General features: G+C 39.7%; 1 pseudogene; it reads left to right on the top strand.

The window, feature by feature from the left end:
- Nucleotides 1–556: 556 nt before the first annotated feature.
- On the top strand, nt 557–674 carry LOC126185652 (5S ribosomal RNA; annotated as a pseudogene).
- The last annotated feature ends 15,097 nt before the right edge of the window (nt 675–15,771 follow it).

Raw genomic sequence — 15,771 nt, forward strand, 5'->3', positions numbered from 1 at the left:
AGCCAGTACATCCCTTTACTCTCACACTTCCACTGTTATGGAAACCTGTAGAAGATGGAACAACGACATTCAATAAGAAGTAGGTAGTGTCTGCCATGTGCTGCACTAACCCTACCTTTGTCCTGAATAGATATCCGGTAAAGCCCCCGCTGTGGACGTCTTCAAAATAATCCTTTACTCTATCAGATTGACTGACTTGTTAATTAAACCGATACTCTTTGTGTGCAGCCAGTTTTTTCCTTGTATCCTATTGGTGGATACTAGGACTGCTACATTTGGTGGGATTCGATCCCGCAACTGTCCACTTTCCAAACCATTCTGGATTTTTCACCCCTTGACTCCTATTGGTGGATATGAACTCATTAAGGTAATTTGGTAGAAAGTCCATTAGGATGGAAATTTCAAATTTCAGCTCAGTTGCCTGCTATGTCCTTAAACAATCAGTGGAGGGGTTCGATTGATGTGTCTGCTCTCAGTAGCACTCTTGGGAACAATAAATTGATCAGTCGGGAATTTGACGTTGTGATTGGGTTTTTAAAGCACTATTGAATTCCGAGGAAATGGCCTTGCCACAGTGGATACACCGGTTCCCGTCAGATCACCGAAGTTAAGCGCTGTCGGGCGTGGCCAGCACTTGGATGGGTGGCCATCTGGGCCGCCATGCACTGTTGCCATTTTTCGGGGTGCACTCAGCCTCGTGATGCCAATTGAAGAGCTCTTCGACCGAGTAGTAGCGGCTCCGGTTAAAGAAAACCATCATAACGATCGGGAGACCAGTGTGCTGACCACACGCCCCTCCTATCCGCATCCTCATCTGAGGATGACACGGCGGTCGGATGGGCCCGGTAGGCCACATGTGGCCTAATGACGGAGTGCTAGTGCTATAGAATTCCGAAGCTGGTTCACTCCACTACATGTGGAAGGAATAGGAAGGGTCTGCTGCGTAATAAAATAGAGACAATAATAAATACCACTGCAAGACAGAGTTCACTGAGATGTACTGAGAAGCACTACATATGACACACTTGAGCCACAATCCAATCTATAGTAGTAGCTGTCATGGCCAGATGTTAGTAATCACTCAAACACTCGCACATCCTGTGTGCTCATGTCCTAGGAAACCAACCATATATTTACAAGTGTAATTACAATTACATATTACGATAGTAGCGCCAATGTAGTGACATTCGACAATGAGCGAAATATCGGAAATACCCGTCTGACAGCTGTGGCTCTGGGACGATTCTAACGTTGAAATATCGATATCTATACCCTCCTAACGATTGGACATAATACTCCACATAAAATATTTCATACTCTATTACAGCTTTCGATGCGTTGAACTCGCAATTTTCCACGTTAAGTCTTGACATCCTTTAAGACTGGACATAGTCATTTTCTTTGCACATGTCGGAACACTGATCACAATCACTTTACATCTGAAAACATACCTTATAGGCATAATGATCACAGCAAAAATCTGCGATCGATGGACATGTTCCATTTGTTTTCTTGCGAGTGGTACCAGTGTGTAAGAGATTTGTAATCGTCTTATAAGCGACCAGCTACTAAAAACACGACTGCAACGACCATGTTACTGCATTCCTGCATAAAAAGCGGTCTTATTCCACAGACACACACGTGTCGCCGACAGCATCCATATTAATAACTATGCATGCTTCATAAATCAAGGTATGGTATTGAAACGTCCCCTTTTGAAAAATTATACATGACTGTGTTTTAACTGACACACAATATTTTTTAGCGCAACGCAATCTGACTTTCAAAAATCCCTACAAAAAATGGCCCTGACTAACATTAACCTATACCTTTCACAAATCACTTACCTCACCAAAAATCTTCGTTACTCGAACTACTGCAATACATCGAGCGCCACTACTGGCAGCTAAATACAAGATTGAAACCACTAAAGGCACTAACTACTGATAGGCATAGTTAGCAAATGAAAGATTTTAATAGAGAACAAACAATTTATTTACCTTAATAATCATAATATATATAGCAGTTCATGCCATCCAGTCTTACAAATTGCAAATCTCCGCCATTTCTCTCCCCACATCCACCACTGCTGGCGGCTCACCTCCAACTGCGCAACGCTATGCGCTGTTAACAGCCAACAGCCCAACACTACAATGTCGAATATTACAACAATGCCACCCAGCCACAGACTGCACACAGCACAGCCAGTGATTTTCATACAGAGCGCTATGTGACGTTACCAATAAAAAACCTATACAGTCTACTTACATAGCCCCCATGCTCCCCACAAAAAATTTTACAAATTGTTTTGGGCAGTGTCCAATACAGATTTGAAACAATTTTTCATAATTACAATAACAAAGAAATCAAATGCACACACTTATCAATACAATGTTGGTCAAAGGCTAAAATTTTCTCACAGTCCATAAGGACAATCCTGATCGTTCATCACAGTATTAATTGCAGTGTTTTTCTCGAACTCTGAGCACTAAAAGAAAATGCACATGGAAGTAGTGGATTTCCATGCAGTCTTGAAGAAGCAGTGTTGTCCTTCCAACAGAAAGATAATGCGTACTCTTGAAATGCTGACAGGTAATGGTCCACAACAGAGCAAACCCACAGCAGAGTCAGTCGAAGTTTTGAAGAATATTGATAGGTAGGTCATCACAGAGCAGACCCACTGTAGTCCTAGTAGAGATTATGGTATTGGTGGGCCACCAGAGGTGCAGACCCACTGCAGTCCTTGTAGAAATAATGGTACTGGTGGGTCATCAAAGATGCAGACCCACTGTAGTCCTTGTAGAAATAATGGTATTGGTGGGTCATCAAAGGTGCAGACCCACTGTAGTCCTTGTAGAGACGGCCAGAAGCCATCTGCTGCGACTGTGCAGGTGCACAATCACCATCGAAGAGTATTGCGGATAATATAGCAAGTCCATAACCACCACTTGTGCACTCACAAAGTTTTTGGAATTGCCCTTAGAACCAGCAATGGTGTTATCCAGTCCCTTGCTGAATTATTAACACACGTCCAAACACTAACAGTCCCTACTTCTCACATATTGTCCATATAGTATGACCAACAGAAACGTGTGCAGTGAAATGGAACTTACAAGTTACTTAATTTGATGAACTGCTGTCAATTACAATTTTATAACATAAGAATACAATAACAAAGGTACAAAATACATCATTAAAAACATAATAATACAGATAACATTTGTAGTAATACAGGCTTTACAAAATAATAGAAATAAACATATACATCAGTGTTACAGGAATTATGAGATAAGTAAACACATAAAAGATCAGAATAACTTTTGAAACATCAACTTTACACATAAGCATTAAAACAAAACAGAATAAATAATGTCTAAGCATATTTACATGGTAAATAACATATTATTAATGCCAATTATATTTGAGGATAACAGTATTCCTCATCATAGTGAATGTAGATTAGTATTAGAAGAAGAAAAAATTCTATGAAACTACACAGAGACAGGAAGAAAACAAATACACAAGGGTACACAAACACATAGTGGGATAACACAAAAGGAAAGGACAGGGTTCGTTTTCAGTGTAACATTTGGTACTGCAGTCCAACCCAAAACTTCATTCCATAGATCTTTTTTGCTTATTTCAACATTTGTTTCCACCAAAAAAATCCTATCCAAGCATGCTTTCTGTTTTCTGTTCATATCCTCTTTCAAAAATAGTTTTTCTCCGCTGTACACTACTTTTTTGGCCAATCCATTTTCTTATAGCTTCTCAATGCATTTCTTCCAATCCATCATAGTTAGTTTCTTATATAGTCTAACCCCTCTTAAGCTAACTTAAATCTACTGAACTCAGATGCTAAACTAAGGGACGAGGGAATGCAGCAGCACAAAACAATTAACACCAACAGCAATGACAAAAAAAAATGGAAAATTGCAAAGCAAGCTACAGTAAATCTAAATTACCAAGCAATGCAACATTACAACTAATATGAGCCAATGTGCAGCAACAAGAAAAATAAATCAGTAGTAAAACTAGCTTAACAGAGTAATACAAAGTGAAATTTAGTAGCACTATGCCTGGCAAACAGCAGCATCAAATGCAATAACTTACATCTGAACATGACATAGCTCAAGCAGAAAAAATATTACATTAAAGACAACAATGCAGACAAGGGAAATGTATATTCACATCTTAATGTCTATGTAATTAAAGTGGTGCACCACAAAAACTAATTCTACAAAAAATTACCAAGTACTTGAAAAGAAAATTATATATGCAGTTACTGTCATTAGTCCCTTCTTATTGTTCTTTCCATTCCAAGAGCTCCTTTTTCGAAGAATGTGGATCATAAAATAATTATTTAATAGATCTGTTGACAGAAAGTGTTCACCTTAGCAAATGCATTTAATTTTATTTTATGAAACCAATCCTGCAAGACAGCTGGAAACTAGATATCAAATGAAATAAGCAACTATGAAAAGCGAAGCATAAAAATGTCATTCAATAGTCATGTGACATTTCATAAGTTAGTAGAAATTCTCTCAACTCTCGTAGAAAGACGCTTGTCATAATCAGGTGTGCAGATGTAAGTATCTTTCCAAGTAATGAGCGTGTCGTATTTGCAATGCTTTCTCTAAAGGAATGTCAATGGCGAGGATAATGGCCTCTTTTTTTTCTCCACCTAATGGCTTTCTTTTGTCAGATGACTACCTCTCAGCTGGGCGCCCAAAACGCATTACGTCAAGGTCACTTACCTTTCTTACTGAAATATTTACGACAGCAGTTTCTGCTACAGTGGCAGTCTCATATAAAAATATTTCACAGGTCAAGAATTTGCGTTACAAATCTGTAGAAACAAAATCCTATTGATATAACAGTGTCCAAAAAATATTCGTCGGCATTGGGATACATTCACGCATTTAGATACATTTCATAACTCTTAAAGTAGGATTCTTGGTTTCCATCATCCTTTTCATAAATCAGAGTCCCTAACCACTACTCCTTATTCCTTACCTTATTACACATGTACATATTCATATTCATCAACACGTCTTCAATATTTCATCATAATAACTATATAGCATAATCAGATTCCTCATATAACATCAGCTTATCGATCATAAACACACATCAACAGCATAATACACATCGTCGTCGTAAAAATAACATCATAACACCTCAGTTAAATCTCAAAAACGTCGTAGCTTTCTGCAATAATTTCAAAACCTAAAGAAAATTCTCTGCTCATTTCAGTAGTGTCATCTACCTCAAACGTACTTTAAAAATCATGATTTCATACCAAATACATCATTCAAAGCTCTCATAGTATCACAATGGTTCCGAAAAAATATGAACAGTTCACAAAGTACAGACAAAATAAATTTCATAAGTGTGAAGTTATCCAACTGTGTAATTGCGTAAACATCTGTCACCGATGTAGTAAAAAAGTTTGTCTCTCTCAGTTAAATGATCATATAGCTGTGTAATTATGTGTTAGAGAAATATGGTACCGATGTGTAAAGTTGTGTAAGCAAATACCATATTAGCTAGGGCTCCTTGTGCTTGCCAAACACATGATACACAAAGCAAGCGTGTAGCCCCCTGAGTATTAATGTAATTATACCCTCAGATGTTACAGATTACAGCAATGGAGTGAAATGTATCATGGAAAACCTTTGTATTATTGTACTTCAAATATCTTTAAAAATAAATGATATAAGTACAAAATTAATCACTCAAATACGTGTCCTGTAGCGCTAAACTGTGCATCTTGTTGTAAGATAATCTCTGTGGAAGTGTCGTAGTTATCGTCCTCCGAAAGCTAAGTTCTGCAGACGTCAATGTACTTACCTCATGATACACAAAAGTGAAATGCTATGCGTATAGATATCTTAGTTATTACGCTTATTGCCGTGATGAAGAAAGTACTGTGCTGTAACGTATTGTTGTCCTACAGAAAAGGCAGTCTCATTGTAGCTATACCACAAAAGTTACTAGCAAAACATGTTTTACTTTCCAGAAGAATTCAGAAAAACTGTGCAGATATAAAACAGATATAGCGTCGTGATAAAATCGTGTAGCTGTCACATGAACTAACCACTGTGTCATCTGGTATTTCACAGAAAGTACTTTAAATCCAGAATGTATTTTCAAGTAAACCTAAATGTTGCATTAAAATCTCATTAGCAGTACTGGTAAATGTTCTAAGTATGTGAGCCTTATAGTCGTTACGTAATCGTGCAACTAACAAGCAAGAATGTACACACACAATAACACTGTGCCATCTGTTCACAATAACAATGCATTCGTAATTTCTGTTTAAATAAGTTCTCTTGGTTCTTGACTGGATATTTAACTTCAAACATTGTTGCATGTTAACAGATTCTAAGTCTGACAGAGCATACTAGTAATGTAAAGTGAAAAGTTATATGGCAAAGACAAAGTTAAAAAGGAGATTATCTTTCAATAAACGGTTTTACATGTGAAGTGTAGTGTAAACCGTTACTCTTCCTAGTACACAGAGTTTCAACTTGAACGCAATTATCATACAGTATACGTCGGTAAAGAATACTGGAATTTTTCTCAATGTTAGCGTCTATGTTATTTTTCTCTGAGCCAGCCGGCGCACGTGGCTGCCTGCGGTGCGAGTCATTGTCTGTCTCTTTGTTGGCGCGCGCCGTTATTGGGATTAGGAGACCTAACTTCTACAAATTCACCTTGACGAGAAGGCCCTGCCCTGTTTGAAGCTCGCCAGTTCTGATGCAATTCAGGTCTGTCGTTACGATTATATCGTCTGTCGTCATGTTGGTAGATTCCATAGTTTCTTCCTTGTCGGTCACGTGGTGGAGAATTTCTCCCTGAATCGTAACTGCGCGCTGGACCGTTGCATCTGAAGTTATTCTGTCTCCCTTGATAATAATTATTTTGGTTCCCATATTGTCTGTTTCTCTGATTATCTCTGTGATAGTCATTACTGCGGAGAGGTGATCTTTCCCTGTAATTATTACTACTCTGCCAAAGATTGTCTTACGGGTGGTGTCTGTTTTGGTCACGATTTACGTTGAAAGAATAGCCTTGTCATGTATTATTTCTGTCATCGCGGAATTGTGACGGATGTGATCTGTAATTGTTGTGCTCCTGTTTTTGCGTTCCGCGATTGTCAGTTTCAATTTTCAGTTCTTGTAACAGTCCCTGAAAAGCTTCGATGTCGTCTTTCCAACGTGCTGCTAAAATAATATGTCGTAAATGTTCAGGCAGTTTGATTAAGCAAATGCGGATGAGCTCTGAGGGGCTGTATGGGTTTGACAGGTACTGATTCTTGTGCAACATGTCTTCAAAATATTTCACAAGACTGGAAAATTCAGATTGTTCGAAATGTTTCATCATTATGATGCTATGTTTTACTCGGTCTTGTGTGGCTTGAGACCAATATGCTGAGAGGAAGGCATGATAAAATTCTCCTTCACTGTGACAATAGTGAATGACCGATCGCATTCTTACAGCTGGTTCATTCTCCAAGTAGCCATACATAAATTCTAACCTGTGCTCCAATGACCAGTTGGGAGGAAAACAATGAGAGAATTGATGAAGCCATGCTTGTGGATGAATGTCGTTGGCAGAATTCTTAAACGTTTTGAATTTACGTGTAGTAACGAACAACTTATAGTCAAAATCATCGTGTCGGCGAGTAGTATATCGGTCATTGTTACGTCGTTTCGCCGGTTCCGTTTCAAAATTCGGTGCACCTTACCAATTTCTTTCATAATTTCCGAAGTGTCCTGTGTTATTATTTTGTGGCTTTTCCGTATTTCTAAGTTTCTCTTCCCGTGTTGGAGCGCGAGTATCCTCTGAAATATGAAATTTTTGTATTACTTGTGCCAACTGATCTTGTACTTCCCGGATTTCTCTTTTGTATTGCGTATTAATTTGATTCTGATTTTGTTAGAATTTCTTAATTTGTTCATACTCTTCTGTGTCAGTGATGCCTACAGGTCTTGTGTCATTCAGATCATCATCTACCTTTGCAGATAAGTTAGTGAACTGGTCGGAAAGTTCGGCTACTTTCTCCGATAGTGTACTTATTTCCTCAGTGTGTTTCTCTGAACCAAGTTTCAGAGTGTCCATTTGTGTTGAAATCGTATCTACTGTGTCCTTTAAGTTTTCTTGAGTTTTTGCAATTTGCGTAACCGAATCGGTAGATGCAACTGAGTCAATTTTAGCTTTCAAGGTGTCGTGATTTTCATGAACAATAATTTGCAGTTCTTTTATGGCTGCTTCGTGATTTTGTAATGCATTTTCATGACGCGAAAAAATAGGTTGGAAATGCTCACAAATTTGTGTTTTTACGTCATTACAAACTTTTTGACATTTCGATTCGATGTTATGTAACTCAGTAGTTAAATCTTCACGTGTTTGTTCAAGCGTGGTGTCTAACTTTTTAAGATTTTGTTCCATTGTGTCTAACTGTTGCTGTGTTTGTCTCTGGTGTTGTTCCATTGTGTCTAACTTTTGAAGATTTTGTTCCATTGTGTCTAACTTTTTAAGATTATGTTCCACTGTGTCTAACTTTTTAAGATTTTGTTCCACTGTGTCTAACTTTTTAAGATTTTGTTCCACTGTGTCTAACTTTTGAAGATTTTGTTCTATTGTGTCTAACTGTTGCTGTGCTTGTCTCTGGTGTTGTTCCATTGTGTCTAACTTTTGAAGATTTTGTTCCATTGTGTCTAACTTTTGAAGCCTTTGTCCCATTTGTTGCATTAACTGTAATAACAGTGCACTGGTTTCTGAAACATGTTCCTCAGTGCTTTTCGGCAGTGAATTTGCACCGGCAACATTCACATTTTGACAAGCAGAAAATGTGCCTTGATTTATTTGAGAAAACGGTGAGGACGCAAAACCTGAATCTACAGTATTTGCAAGATTGTGTCCTGTCATTTCGGAATCCTGAGGCGAGCTGTTGCCGACCGATCGATCGATAATGCTTCCCTGTTCACTAATTGTTTCACTGTCTACGCCATTGTTTGCAGCCCGCTCCATTTCCCTATGCACAATTACCAAATTAGTATGTTGAACATTAGTTAATTCATTACACGGTGGCGCTAACAGACTGCTTTCGTCTTCACTGTCATTTCTCAGTTTACTTTGGAGCCTAGTATTACGTTTTTGACACGCCATAATTGTCACAATATTTCACACGATAACACAGAAAAGCACAATTGGAAGAGCAAAAATAAGAAAACACATAAACATAACACTGAAAATAATATCTAGTTAATCGCAAGCGCAGCTGCGAAATACTTGGTGCAAATCTACATACATGCCACAACTGTTTTACTGTACAACAATGAAAGACTACATTATTTGCTTTTCAAACAGCTGAGCAAAATGAACGTACTCAAACATTCACTAAAGTGACACAAAATACTTTTAGCGCAACGCTGTCTGACTTTCAAAAATCCCTACAAAAGAATGGCCCTGACTAACATTAACCTATACCTTTCACAAATAACTTACCTCACCAAAAATCTTCATTACTCGAACTACTGCAATACAGCGAGCGCCACTACTGCCAGCTAAATAAAAGATTCAAACTACTGAAGGCACTAACTACTGATAGGCATAGTTAGCAAATGAAAGATTTTAATAGAGAACAAACAATTTATTTACCTTAATAATCATAATATATATAGCAGTTCATGCCATCCAGTCTTACAAATTGCAAATTTCCGCCATTTCTCTCCCCACATCCACCACTGCTGGCAGCTCACCTCCAACTGCGCAACGCTATGCCCTGTTAAGAGCCAACAGCCCAACACTACAATGTCGAATATTACAACAATGCCACCCAGCCACAGACTGCACACAGCACAGCTAGTGATTTTCATACAGAGCGCTATGTGGCGTTACCAATAAAAAAACTATACAGTCTACTTACAGTATGGCTGGCTAATGAACTGCTCTTCCACACAATATACTGTGACACTGAATATAAGCTGTGACCACGGGAGGTATATTGTTGTTGTTGTGGTCTTCAGTCCTGAGACTGGTTTGATGCAGCTCTCCATGCTACTCTATCCTGTGCAAGCTTCTTCATCTCCCAGTATCTACTGCAACCTACATCCTTCTGAATCTGCTTAGTGTATTCATCTCTTGGTCTCCCTCTACGATTTTTACCCTCCACACTGCCCTCCAATGCTAAATTTGTGATCCCTTGATGCCTCAAAACATGTCCTACCAACCGATCCCTTCTTCTAGTCAAGTTGTGCCACAAACTTCTCTTCTCCCCAATCCTATTCAATACCTCCTCATTAGTTACGTGATCTACCCACCTTATCTTCAGCATTCTTCTGTAGCACCACATTTCGAAAGCTTCTATTCTCTTCTTGTCCAAACTAGTTATCGTCCATGTTTCACTTCCATACATGGCTACACTCCATACAAATACTTTCAGAAACGACTTCCCGACACTTAAATCTATACTCGATGTTAACAAATTCCTCTTCTTGAGAAACGCTTTCCTTGCCATTGCCAGTCTACATTTTATATCCTCTCTACTTCGACCATCATCAGTTATTTTGCTCCCCAAATAGCAAAACTCCTTTACTACTTTAAGTGTCTCATTTCCTAATCTAATTCCCTCAGCATCACCCGACTTAATTTGACTACATTCCATTATCCTCGTTTTGCTTTTGTTGATGTTCATCTTATATCCTCCTTTCAAGACACTGTCCATTCCGTTCAACTGCTCTTCCAAGTCCTTTGCTGTCTCTGACAGAATTACAATGTCATCGGCGAACCTCAAAGTTTTTACTTCTTCTCCATGAATTTTAATACCTACTCCGAATTTTTCTTTTGTTTCCTTTACTGCTTGCTCAATATACAGATTGAATAACGTCGGGGAGAGGCTACAACCCTGTCTTACTCCTTTCCCAACCACTGCTTCCCTTTCATGCCCCTCGACTCTTATAACTGCCATCTGGTTTCTGTACAAACTGTAAATAGCCTTTCGCTCCCTGTATTTTACCCCTGCCACCTTCAGAATTTGAAAGAGAGTATTCCAGTTAACATTGTCAGATGCTTTCTGTAAGTCTACAAATGCTAGAAACGTAGGTTTGCCTTTCCTTAATCTTTCTTCTAAGATAAGTCGTAAGGTCAGTATTACCTCACGTGTTCCAACATTTCTACGGAATCCAAACTGATCTTCCCCGAGGTCGGCTTCTACCAGTTTTTCCATTCGTCTGTAAAGAATTCGCGTTAGTATTTTGCAGCTGTGACTTATTAAACTGATGGTTCGGTAATTTTCACATCTGTCAACACCTGCTTTCTTTGGGATCGGAATTATTATATTCTTCTTGAAGTCTGAGGGTATTTCGCCTGTCTCATACATCGTGCTCACCAGATGGTAGAGTTTTGTCAGGACTGGCTCTCCCGAGGCCATCAGTAGTTCAAATGGAATGTTGTCTACTCCCGGGGCCTTGTTTCGACTCAGGTCTTTCAGTGCTCTGTCAAACTCTTCACGCAGAATCTTATCTCCCATTTCGTCTTCATCTACATCCTCTTCCATTTCCATAATATTGTCCTCAAGTACATCGCCCTTGTATAAACCCTCTATATACTCCTTCCACCTTTCTGCCTTCCCTTCTTTGCTTAGAACTGGGTTCCCATCTGAGCTCTTGATATTCATACAAGTGGTTCTCTTCTCTCCAAAGGTCTCTTTAATTTTCCTGTAGGCAGTATCTATCTTACCCCTAGTGAGACAAGCCTCTACATCCTTACATTTGTCCTCTAGCCATCCCTCCTTAGCCATTTTGCACTTCCTGTCGATATCATTTTTGAGACGTTTGTATTCCTTTTTGCCTGCTTCATTTACTGCATTTTTATATTTTCTCCTTTCATCAATTAAATTCAATATTTCTTCTGTTACCCAAGGATTTCTATTAGCCCTCGTCTTTTTACCTACTTGATCCTCTGCTGCCTTCACTACTTCATCCCTCAGAGCTACCCATTCTTCTTCTACTGTATTTCTTTCCCCCATTCCTGTCAATTGTTCCCTTATGCTCTCCCTGAAACTCTCTACAACCTTTGGTTCTTTCAGTTTATCCAGGTCCCATCTCCTTAAATTCCCACCTTTTTGCAGTTTCTTCAGTTTCAATCTGCAGTTCATAACCAATAGATTGTGGTCAGAATCCACATTTGCCCCAAGAAATGTCTTACAATTTAAAACCTGGTTCCTAAATCTCTGTCTTACCATTATATAATCTATCTGATACCTTTTAGTATCTCCAGGATTCTTCCAGGTATACAACCTTCTTTTATGATTCTTGAACCAAGTGTTGGCTATGATTAAGTTATGCTCTGTGCAAAATTCTACAAGGCGGCTTCCTCTTTCATTCCTTCCCCCCAATCCATATTCACCTACTATTTTTCCTTCTCTCCCTTTTCCTACTGACGAATTCCAGTCACCCATGACTATTAAATTTTCGTCTCCCTTCACTACCTGAATAATTTCTTTTATCTCGTCATACATTTCATCTATTTCTTCATCATCTGCAGAGGTAGTTGGCATATAAACTTGTTCTACTGTAGTAGGCATGGGCTTTGTGTCTATCTTGGCCACAATAATGCGTTCACTATGCTGTTTGTAGTAGCTAACCCGCACTCCTATTTTTTTATTCATTATTAAACCTACTCCTGCATTACCCCTATTTGATTTTGTATTTATAACCCTGTAATCACCTGACCAAAAGTCTTGTTCCTCCTGCCACCGAACTTCACTAATTCCCACTATATCTAACTTTAACCTATCCATTTCCATTTTTAAATTTTCTAACCTACCTGCCCGATTAAGGGATCTGACATTTCACGCTCCGATCCGTAGAACGCCAGTTTTCTTTCCCCTGATAACGACGTCCTCCTGAGTAGTCCCCGCCCGGAGATCCGAATGGGGGACTATTTTACCTCCGGAATATTTTACCCAAGAGGACGCCATCATCATTTAATCATACAGTAGAGCTGCATGTCCTCGGGAAAAATTACGGCTGTAGTTTCCCCTTGCTTTCAGCCGTTCGCAGTACCAGCACAGCAAGGCCGTTTTGGTTAATGTTACAAGGCCATATCAGTCAATCATCCAGACTGTTGCCCCTGCAACTACTGAAAAGGCTGCTGCCCCTCTTCAGGAACCACATGTTTGTCTGGCCTCTCAACAGATACCCATCCGTTGTGGTTGCACCTACTGTACGACTGTCTGTATCGCTGAGGCACGCAAGCCTCCCCACCAACGGCAAGGTCCATGGTTCATGGGGAGGTATATTAACAGACCGAAAGTAAGGTGCACGTTGTCAGTGGTGCGAGCTCGTAATGAAATCACCCTTATCGCCGAATTTAGAAAGTGACTTGGCTAAGGAACGTGGTACTAAGCCGATATTTGCAACTCCCACATGATGCTGCTAGATACTGTATTTCCCACGCAATCAAACATCATTTGTAACACATTATATTTCGATACCATGTAGACGCTGCAACAAGGGTTCTACGATATATCCACAGGGTTACAGGCGAGGGAGGCTGATAATTGATTGAGAATGACACGTACAATACATGAGGTACTGTGTGAGAAATCACTTAATAATATGCAACGCTTGATTGAAATCGTAAGAAATGTAAAAATCCTAAGACAAATATACTGGCTTTGCAGATCTATAGCGTTACGCTTTCTGGCAAAAATGCTGTCTGCGATTTGGAAACAAGTCTCTCCATTCAACCACACACTTGCGTTGGGTCCTAAAGAGATATCCTTTAATGATTACAGCCATTAGTGAATCATGCTCGTGGCACTATCATATCTCTAAATGAGTCACTTTTTTCGATTCTATCTGCTAAGGACCCCGTACAGCGAAACTACAGCGTGGGTTTAGACAATTTCTCTGCATCTTGTAACTGTTTGTCAGTTTCTGCCAAGCCCTCCCTGCAGCTTTGTCCATGTAATCTTTCCAGTTTACATTGCAGATGAGCGGAAGCTGCAAAGCCATATATCTACTACCTTCTGCATCCCATGGAGAAACATGGTGAGCTGATCTAATGCGACAGGACCATGTTTTGACCCCTCGGTGGAAATGGAAACATGTCATAGTTCTGCCAACCACGAACAGTGTGTAACGCCAGAGCCAAACGAAGATTTGTCCTGCAACATTGAGGTAGTAGATAAGACAGTATCAGCAGTTACGGTGGTGTGTCTTATAAGGAAAATTTGGAAGACTCCACATCATATGGGAGCTGGCAGAGGGATGAGGATTTTGTTCCTGCATTGTGGTGTGTTCCCAAACTATATATACATACTGCTCAAGTGGCTCTGAGCACTATGGGACTTAACATCTGAGGTCATCAGTTACCTTACGTACTGCTGTCCGAAGGAGATCCGCATCCCGCAGGGTGCATTCGTGTCTGTCAGCCATCCATTCTCTTCATCCTCATTATTTTGTACCATCCAAAAGAAACAAACTACGAACTATATAAACTTTGCTAACATCAGCTGATAGAGAAGTCTGTAAGATATTATCACTTCCGTCTCTTCCAATATAGCGATACAAACACCATCTGCGTGCTGACATCGAACATATGCGGCGGGCCTATTGAGTAGACAGGTATTGGTCCATTCGAGCAAGGGGCCAGTGATTGAAGTTCCTTTCACATGCCAGTGCAAAGTTTCGTCACCAGTACTGTAGGGAGTCCAAGTCCCACAGACTATCAATTGCAAGAGAGGATCACTATGTAGTTCTTTCATAAGCGGTTTGATACATTGTTTTTCTACTGCAACACCTGGACATCACATGCTGTACACTATGCTCCTCTCACAACACTCAGTATGGTTGAAACAAAAAACTGTGACAGTGTTTCTGATTGACAAAAATGTGGTGGACAACGCAGCATATGAAAACTGGAAAAAGTTGAGGCATTGTGGACTGTTTTCAAACAGCTGTCCAAAGATGATGACCTCTACATTTAATCTCGTCTTCTACAGTGATGGGATAGAAGATGTCTAGGTATTCTATTTTGAAGAGACCAAGAGCACTCATTGCTCAGCCCTGCATGTGTTCACTGTTTCGTTGCTGGCCAGCCCCAGAAGGTGTTGCTCCCACCAAGGCTCTCTCCATCTCAAACAAGTGGTGTCAGCCAATCATTATGTCGTAATCAGCAGTGTACCAATGGATGGATGCCATGGAAAAGACGCCATCGATATCGGACAGTGTACTGTAATATGCACCACAGTTGATAGTGCCATCAATTTTAGCAGTTTCACCAGTTTTTCCGTAATTTCAGCTCCAACAAATAACACTGCAGCATGCTACCCAATTTCTATATCATTGCTAAACCATCCCTCCACTATTTTGTGTGTACCATTTGCAAGACTTCAAATGTAGATAGATGACTGTGCAGTACATCCAACTATCTTTAATTCTCAAACATATACATTACAGTATACCAGACAGCGTCCTATACTGATGCAGTTACGTTATCTACATATTTTTAGCACTTCGATCACAGTGCGTAATTTACAATTTCGATTGCCCATCTTTCCCTATGTGGATGGGAGTCACAGAATATTCTCGCATCCACAGGGTAAAGTTGGAGATTGAAATATCTCCCCGCACTGTCTTTGACCGATTATCCCTTCAACACTGTTGCCGATTTAATTTGCTGGTATCAAAAGTAGGGAGGTGCTATACCTGCCACATTCCATGTCTTATGAAGTCCATAACAGCTGTTCAGCAA

This window comes from Schistocerca cancellata, chromosome 4 (genome assembly GCF_023864275.1).
Source record: "Schistocerca cancellata isolate TAMUIC-IGC-003103 chromosome 4, iqSchCanc2.1, whole genome shotgun sequence".
Taxonomy (NCBI): domain Eukaryota; kingdom Metazoa; phylum Arthropoda; class Insecta; order Orthoptera; family Acrididae; genus Schistocerca; species Schistocerca cancellata.